This window comes from Carassius auratus, chromosome 29 (assembly GCF_003368295.1).
Source record: "Carassius auratus strain Wakin chromosome 29, ASM336829v1, whole genome shotgun sequence".
Lineage (NCBI taxonomy): Eukaryota > Metazoa > Chordata > Actinopteri > Cypriniformes > Cyprinidae > Carassius > Carassius auratus.
This window is the reverse complement of record NC_039271.1, coordinates 2,792,662-2,801,401: the sequence shown is the minus strand read 5'-3', so window position 1 is coordinate 2,801,401 and position 8,740 is coordinate 2,792,662. Positions and strand designations below refer to the sequence as shown.

General features: G+C 34.4%; 1 long non-coding RNA gene across 1 annotated transcript; it reads right to left on the bottom strand.

Annotated features, from left to right (window-relative positions):
• Positions 1-345: 345 nt before the first annotated feature.
• Positions 346-6,935, bottom strand: LOC113047849 (uncharacterized). Its single transcript, XR_003276356.1, has 4 exons — positions 6,625-6,935; positions 1,896-2,013; positions 1,465-1,609; positions 346-771 (listed from the first exon to the last, which is right to left on the bottom strand). It is a non-coding gene; the product is annotated as an uncharacterized LOC113047849 (long non-coding RNA).
• Between the last annotated feature and the right edge of the window lie 1,805 nt (positions 6,936-8,740).

The following is an 8,740-nucleotide window of genomic DNA, read 5'->3' as shown; positions in this document are numbered from 1 at the left end:
ATACAGAAAAACTGCTTAAGTTTGCAATTTAGAGCAGATATATTAAAAGAATCCATAACTTTTTTTTTTTTCTACAGCGTCTTCCTATAACGGGAATGAATGTTTATCCATCTGTTTTAAGAATTTTTTTTTTTTGGAAATAAAAGAACATGTCTGTTTATCTTGCGCATTGTAAATGGATATCGTGATTTAACTTACATTTTAAACTTGTCGAGTATCGTGTATGGTTTTTAAGAATAAAAATTGATATTTAGCGTAAACTGAGGGCCATGTTTTCCTTCATGTTGAGAAATCGTTAGATTAAGGAGTATAAATGCAAGACAGTTTGTTGGTCCAAAAATGACCAAAACAAGCATACAAAAGCAATCCATTGTGTCCTTCATATTAGATACCAAAGGAGTATTATTTAAGGTTTAATATAAGTTACATGTTAAGACAAATGTCATTTAAATAACACATTCAGGCATTGTCAAAGTAGAAGTTGCATTCAGTAACAATGCAAAACTTTGCTATATATGTGTGTGTGTGGCGGGTATATTTATTTATATTATATGCAATTTTTTAAAGATAATTTAAATCGTATGTCGATCACTAAATATAGTGACCCTTCCAAAAAAAAAAAAGATAATAACCTACACATTTGCAAGCCAACAACACACACTGAAATGATATAAGCATTACCTGTGCATGAGCAGATCTCCATCAGTCTAGTCATTGTCTGTCCACATGCTTCTGTTGGCTGGGTGTAACACTCCTCACACATCTCTAATTCTGTAGAAAAAAGACAACATTTCTAAATAGCAGTTAATAATTACACGGAACATTTTCAGAGACTTACAAATGTGTCACTTGTCATAAGTGACAATCGAATCCTCCACTTTATCACAGTGTGTTTCGGCTGTATTTGTTTATGGGCTGGAATATGTGCTGTTGAGTGACTGCAGGATTTGTACTTCAAAAAGTCTTCCTCTCGTCATGACGGCTTTCATGATGCATCATGTTGTTATAAACATGATGCATTATATTTTAGTGCCAAACATCACACATACTTTAACATTTTCATACCAATAAATGGATATATACATTTTTTTTTATTAAATGTCTATAAGGCAAAAGACAAACAGCTGATCATCGGCTCTCTCTTGTGGCCAGTGCATGTCAAGAGCTTCATGAAATGACAAACTCAAGTGGACTTTACCTAAACAGTGTGTCTCTGTTGAACCCCTTGTGTACTGTAGCGGAACAGCTGGTACTAAAGGTTTACTTTCATTAGCTCATAAAAGAGTGTGTTAAAAATGAGAGCAGTGAATAAAAAGTGTGCGAATGGTGCCCCTAGCAGAATTTGTTCTTGAGGCAGATCACCTGCAAGGAAGAAGTGTGGATGGATGAGTGACGTATTATGTGTTTCAAGCCTGTTGCTTCTGGTGCAGTCCAGTCCAAGTTGGGAGAAATGGCATTTTGTACCTGCATGTCAAAGCATCACCGAAGCCTGCTCTGGTCCAAGCGTGTTGGCAAAGCTAATGCAGACACATTCTCGTCAGTTAGACTCCTGGTTCCCAAAGTACTCATCGGCACCCACGATCTGCTCAAACCTGGTCAGTGACAGAGACTGGCACAAATACATCGAAAAGCATTTTGTTTCAAATTACAAATACTTGTAAAGAAATTTGAAAAAATAAATAAATAAATACAACAATATTTACAAGCAATCATTTAAAGTGCAAGAGACAGTGCCATTACATTTAGTAATATACTGGAGTTAGACAAACACATACGAGAAGAGAAGTGCTTTCCTTAAACAACTTATAAACTGAAGAAAACCTTTAATGTTAGTTCTTAACTAAAATAATGATACATTGTTAAATGTTATGGAGAAATTCTTTGCATTGTAATACCTCTCCACACATCACCAAATACTTTGGTTCCTGAATCCATAGGCGGAGGGTGAACCAACTGCAGGGTAAGGCTATAAGCAGCCATAAACACGTCTTTTTAGGCAAGAACCAGGGTGTCCTGTAGGGTAAATAATTTTTTTATTACGATTTAAAAGATTACAATTAAATAATAACGTCTGAAATGTCAGAAATGTTTCCTTTCCACGATTATTCGAAACACCGAATAAATTATAGGCTATACATTATCACTAACATTCTCACTAAATCGCGAGTTTAAGCACTCTAAAAAAAACTATCGTTATGATCACTGAAGTATACATCTGCGCTTTGTTGTTTATGATGAGGGAATTCAGTCAGCGAACGCGCACGCGCTCAACAAAACTGATGAGCTTCAGCGGACTCATCTGAACGCTTCTGTTTTGTCATTGCATTCCTAAACTCAACAGAATTGTGTGTGATTAGTTAAAATGCGGACGCACGCTCAGATACACGCTGTTCTCGCACGGTAAAAGAGTGCGCGCTTGGCTTTCCATAAGAGCAAAGGAAATCCGCGCGCGCTCGTGGATTGTGTTAATGTGCTTTAGCGCTACAACAATGCGCTCTCAATATTTGTTTGTAAAATAACGCATAATGTTCACAATTTTTAGCAACAGGCGTAATAAATTATATGTTTGTGCAGGGGCATTTTTTTTTCCAATTAAGTGGCATTTTTGCCACAAGTGCCCGTGGCCAGCCTTAAACGCTCTGCCTATGCCTGAATCTGTTTTAGAAAAATAAATAATAATATGGTGTACAATTTATTTGTTACAATTATGATATTGATGAGAATATCAAAACGACAATTCTTCTGAATGTCTGGCGGAGTTCAGCAAGGAGCAAGCAAGCATCAGCATGTAGGCTACACAAACAGTGATAGAGTTCGGTAAAACTGGCAAGATATTCACAGACTCGACTTTTCCGGATCAATAACTTGCGAGCAAAAGTTTTTAGTAAATGAATTAGGCCTCTTTTCACCCGTAGTGATGTAGTAAACGAACTACAAGCGAGTTTGCCTGAAACCAAGCGTTCCTCCGCTCTGTACAACATACGTTAATCTCAATGCGCTGGCGTCTGGAGTCGACAAGTCCGAAGGCACCGTCTGCAAAGTGCAAAACGCGATTAAAGGCTACTAATAAAATACTCAACTTCACAGTAACACACTGTAGTGTCACCAGATTCAGTTCACACATCACTGCTCTCCTGCTGGTTCTACTACAACGATGATTTAGGAAATATGTGCTTTTGATTGGCATAAAGTTGGCTTGACGTTGGACGTTCGATATTCGCAAATCTAGGGACCGTCTCTAAAGTTACACGAGAAACTACTATACACTTCTCTAACGTCAATAGCATGCAAGGAGAATGACTAACAGTCATGAAAAAAACTTTTAACTGTTCATCCAGGTGTCAACTATAATGCACACCTTTTATATTTTTTGATAATTATTAAAATAAACTGTAAATCATGTGGAAAACAATTGCTACTTTTCATTACCGAATGGACTTAAATACAAATTTAAAGCTCAATAACATTTGAACAGAATGATTCACTTTCATAAAACATACTGTAAAGTGTTCATCTAGGTGTCAGCTATAATGCACACCTTTTATATTTTTCATAATTATTCAAATAGACTGTAAATCATGTGTAAAATATTGCTACTTTTCATTACCGAATGGGCTTAAATACAAATTTAAAGCTCAATAAAAATTTAACAGAATGACTCACATTCATAAAACATACTGTAAAGTGTTCATCTAGGTGTCAGCTATAATGCACACCTTTTATATTTTTCATAATTATTCAAATAGACTGTAAATCATGTGTAAAATATTGCTACTTTTCATTACCGAATGGGCTTAAATACAAATTTAAAGCTCAATAAAAATTTAACAGAATGACTCACATTCATAAAACATACTGTAAAGTGTTCATCTAGGTGTCAGCTATAATGCACACCTTTTATATTTTTCATAATTATTCAAATAGACTGTAAATCATGTGTAAAATATTGTTATTTTTCATTACCGAATGGGCTCAAATGTAAAATATGCCATAATTTAAAGCTCAATAGAATTTGAACCGAATGACTCACATTCATAAAACATACTGTAAGGTGTTCATTTAGGTGTCAACTATAAGCCACACCATTCAGATTTTTCATAATTATTCAAATAAACTGTTAATCATATGTAAAATATTGCTATTTTTCATTACCGAATGGGCTCAAATGTAAAATATGCCATAATTTGAACCTCAATAGAATTTGAACAGAATGACTGACATTCATAAAACATACTGTAAAGTGTTCATCTAGGTGTCAGCTATAATGCACACCTTTTATATTTTTCATAATTATTCAAATAGACTGTAAATCATGTGTAAAATATTGCTACTTTTCATTACCGAATGGGCTTAAATACAAATTTAAAGCTCAAAAAAAATTGAACAGGATGACTCACTTTCATAAAACATACTGTAAAGTGTTCATCTAGGTGTCAGCTATAATGCACACCTTTTATATTTTTCATAATTATTCAAATAGACTGTAAATCATTTGTAAAATATTGTTATTTTTCATTACCGAATGGGCTCAAATGTAAAATATGCCATAACTTGAAGCTCAATAGAATTTGAACAGAATGACTCACATTCATAAAACATACTGTAAAGTTTTCAACTAGGTGTCAACTATAATCCACACCATTCAGATTTTTCATAATTATTCAAATAAACTGTTAATCATATGTAAAATATTGCTATTTTTCATTACCGAATGGGCTCAAATGTAAAATATGCCATCATTTAAAGCTCAATAGAATTTGAACCGAATGACTCACATTCATAAAACATACTGTAAGGTGTTCATTTAGGTGTCAACTATAAGCCACACCATTCAGATTTTTCATAATTATTCAAATAAACTGTTAATCATATGTAAAATATTGCTATTTTTCATTACCGAATGGGCTCAAATGTAAAATATGCCATAATTTGAACCTCAATAGAATTTGAACAGAATTACTCACATTCATAAAACATACTGTAAAGTGTTCAACTAGGTGTCAACTATAATCCACACCATTCAGATTTTTCATAATTATTCAAATAAACTGTTAATCATATGTAAAATATTGCTATTTTTCATTACCGAATGGGCTCAAATGTAAAATATGCCATAATTTGAACCTCAATAGAATTTGAACAGAATGACTATATGTGTTGCGCTAATCACTCCGCCCAAGCAGCCACTCAGCCCAAGTAACGTTAGCTGTGCTCCTACGCCTAGTGAGAATATAGTTCCCAGTATTTATACGATTAAAAATGGGCACTGTCTCATATAGCCTTGATATTTTTACACGCTGTGACTATACATATCACAACATGTAAATAGGAAAATGTTTGCATTATTTTGTCACTTATTGGGATTACTATGCTAACAGTATCCATTTACATCCAGTCTTTATGCTAAGCTAGGCTAGCAGTGGGTGCCTCAAATAACACTTACAGAACGCACAGAAATGAAAAAGGTATGTATGGACTTATCTAACTCTGGGGGATACTGTGAATAAGCTAAAGTCCCAAAAAGTCGGAGTGTTCCTTTAACAGCTTAAGTCATTTGTTGATTACCATTTAAACCATTTAAAACGATTCAGTTTGAACTGGTTCAAAAAGATCCGGTTACATCGAATGATTCGTTCGCGAATCCGGATATCACTAAACTGCTTTGTTGTGAACTCTCTCACAACAGACACGGAAGAAAAGACAATACTGAATAAAGTCATAGTTTTTGCTATTTTTGGACCAAAATGTATTTTCGATGCTTCAAAAAATTCTAACTGACCCTCTGATGTCACATGGACTATTTGATGATGTTTTTCTTATCTTTCTGGACATGGACAGTTTACCGTACACACAGTTTCAATGGAGGGACTAAGAGCTCTCTGACTAAATCTAAAATATCTTAAACAGTGTTCCAAAGATAAACGGAGGTCTCACGGGTTTGGAACGACATAAGGGTGAGTTATTAATAACATAATTATGACTTATCAGAGAACTAACCCTTTAATAACTTTACTGTAAAACTCTGTAGTAGTATCACCAAATTCAGTTCACACATCACTGCTCTCCTGCTGTTTTAACTACAACACTCATATTTAAAATAATTGCATAGGCACATTTTTTATGATTTTTTTATTATGAAAAATGTTAATAATTTTACTGTAACACACTGTACTTTCACCAAATTCAGTTCACACATCAAATCATAAAAAATGTGCCAGAGCAATTATATTCAATATGAGTGTTGTAGTTAAACCAGCAGGACAGCAGATATGTGTGAACTGAATTTGGTGATACTACAGTTTGTTACTGTGACGTTATTGAGTATTTTATTAGTAGCTTTTTTTCGCGTTTCGCACTTTGCAGACGGTCCCTTCGGACGCCAGAGCGCATTGAGATCAACGTATTTTGTACAGAGCTTGTAGCTCGTTTACTACATCACTACGAGTGATAAGAGGCCTAATTCGAGCACTCAAAAATATTTGCTCGCGTGTTATTGATCCGAAAAAGTCGAATCTTTGAATATCTTGCCAATTTTACCGAACAGTCAAGAGTTCACTTTGAAGTTTTAAGTGTCCGCACACAGAAATGATGCAACACAACGCACTGTATTCGTAGTAGACTTACTGATGAGTCAAGTGAGTGACACTCGGTTCCTTCACTTCATCGAAGTTTGTGTCGGTTTTATTAGTTTATGGGCTGGAATATGGGCTGTCGCACCTTGCGCGTGTTGTTGGTTGTTGCAAGCCAAGCACACGAAGACATCAGAGATCACACTGAACCTGAAACTCGCTTTCGCCGCCTAGTGGAGCGGATGGAAAACTGTTCTGTCGTTTCGACAAAACGAGTCAGATTTTACATTGACTACATTCCTCTGGTCTCCTGCATCAAGTTTAGCTTTGACACCAAGAGCTCTGTCCACTGGACCATCAGCATCTCACAGAATTTCCTTTGTAGCATTAACTGTATTTGCATTTATTTTGTTAATCAAATTCAAGTCCTATACAATCAGTGCATTTTGATATATGAATCTATCGTTAGAATTGTGTTGCCCTAATATATATATATATATATATATATATATATATATATATATATATATACTGCTTATTATTCTACTTTATAAGATTTATGGGAATTGCTTCCTTAGATCCATATTCCTAGAATATTCAATTATACAGAAAATGTTAAACCATGTGTCAGTCGGTTGTGTCCACAAATTTCCTATACACTTGCTATACTTCATACTTCAGGTTATAAAAAAAAAAGTGTTATTTTTTGTTATTAAATATTTAAATGGTTTTATGATGATCATAATAAACTAAAACCATAACCTTAAACTTGAGACCAAATGACAGATTTGGCTGTCTCATCTTTGTCATCCCTAATGAGTTTGTATCTCTGATATATTTTAAAACAAATCTATGATTTTAAATATTGAAAATACTAAAATATTTGATTGCACTGGTTGGGGCATTCATAAATAGCCTACTTAAAATGTTCCTTAGATAACAAAGTGAACTGAACATAGAGAAATCTTTATTAAGAGGATAAGCTCCTTGAGATGAATCATCTCGTTTACGAGAGGGTCCTAAATGAACTCCACATGAAGCTCATACATTTTAATCTCAAGGATCACAATTTATAGGTTTACTATTAAAAATATACTTGGAAAATTAGAAAAACACTGAGTGATGTAGTGTAATATAACATCACAATGTATCATCTGATTTCTTGATTAAATTAAATAACATTAAAGTGGGTCATTATCAAAATGATTTACCTATCATATCATCATATATCATATTATGATATGAGATGTATATATATATATATATCTGTCATTTTGAAGATCTGGGATCCTCTGACTCAGCGCTTCAACAGAGTCATTACTCTAGACTTTCTGGGCTTCGGTTTTTCCACACAAACCGGTGAGATGATGAACACATGTAGTCATTACAACTACTGTTTTTAAAGAAGCAATTTTATTATCCATAATTTTATTCATTACTTCTAATGTACAAACTCCAGCGACCGCACCGTTACTCCATCTTTGAGCAGGCCAGTTTGGTGGATGCTCTGGTTGCTCATTTGGGTCTGTCAGAGCATAGGATCAACATCCTGTCACATGACTACTGTAAACACTGTAGTTCTCGAGTTGATGTACAGGTGAGCCGTAATGATCCTTAAAAGTCTCTTGGCATATTTCGGCTTAATGTTCCTGTAAGTATGATCTGATTCCTGTAAGTATGATTCCTGTAAGTATGATACGGCACAAATGCGTAAATACATGAAAAAAACTACAGCATAGTTTTCTTTAAAAACCCTCTTTAAAAGCCCTTTTGTGCGTAATTACTTCCTTCCGCCACAGATTCAAATCTCAATTTGCAGTTTAACAACTGAGCTCAAGCCTCAGTTACTAATTAGAATACATCACTTTAGAACTAGTGACGAAGGAAGCATATTGTATTACTGTATTAAAAGAAATGTATTATGTGGAGTAGAGTATCTTCAGTATTCGTTCTTCAGCTCAATCTCTTATTAACAATAAAACATTAACTTCAGTGTCCCCTGAGGAAAGCGATATCTTTGTCATACTGCCCTTTCATCTGTTAAGGGTGACTTCTGATGCTCAGTGTGTTTGTTGACTGCATCTTACAAGCTGTTATTAAAAGTAAAAATAACTTCCGTTTCAGTCACTTTCAATATATAGGTCTTTACCACTGACTCGTAATTCTATCTA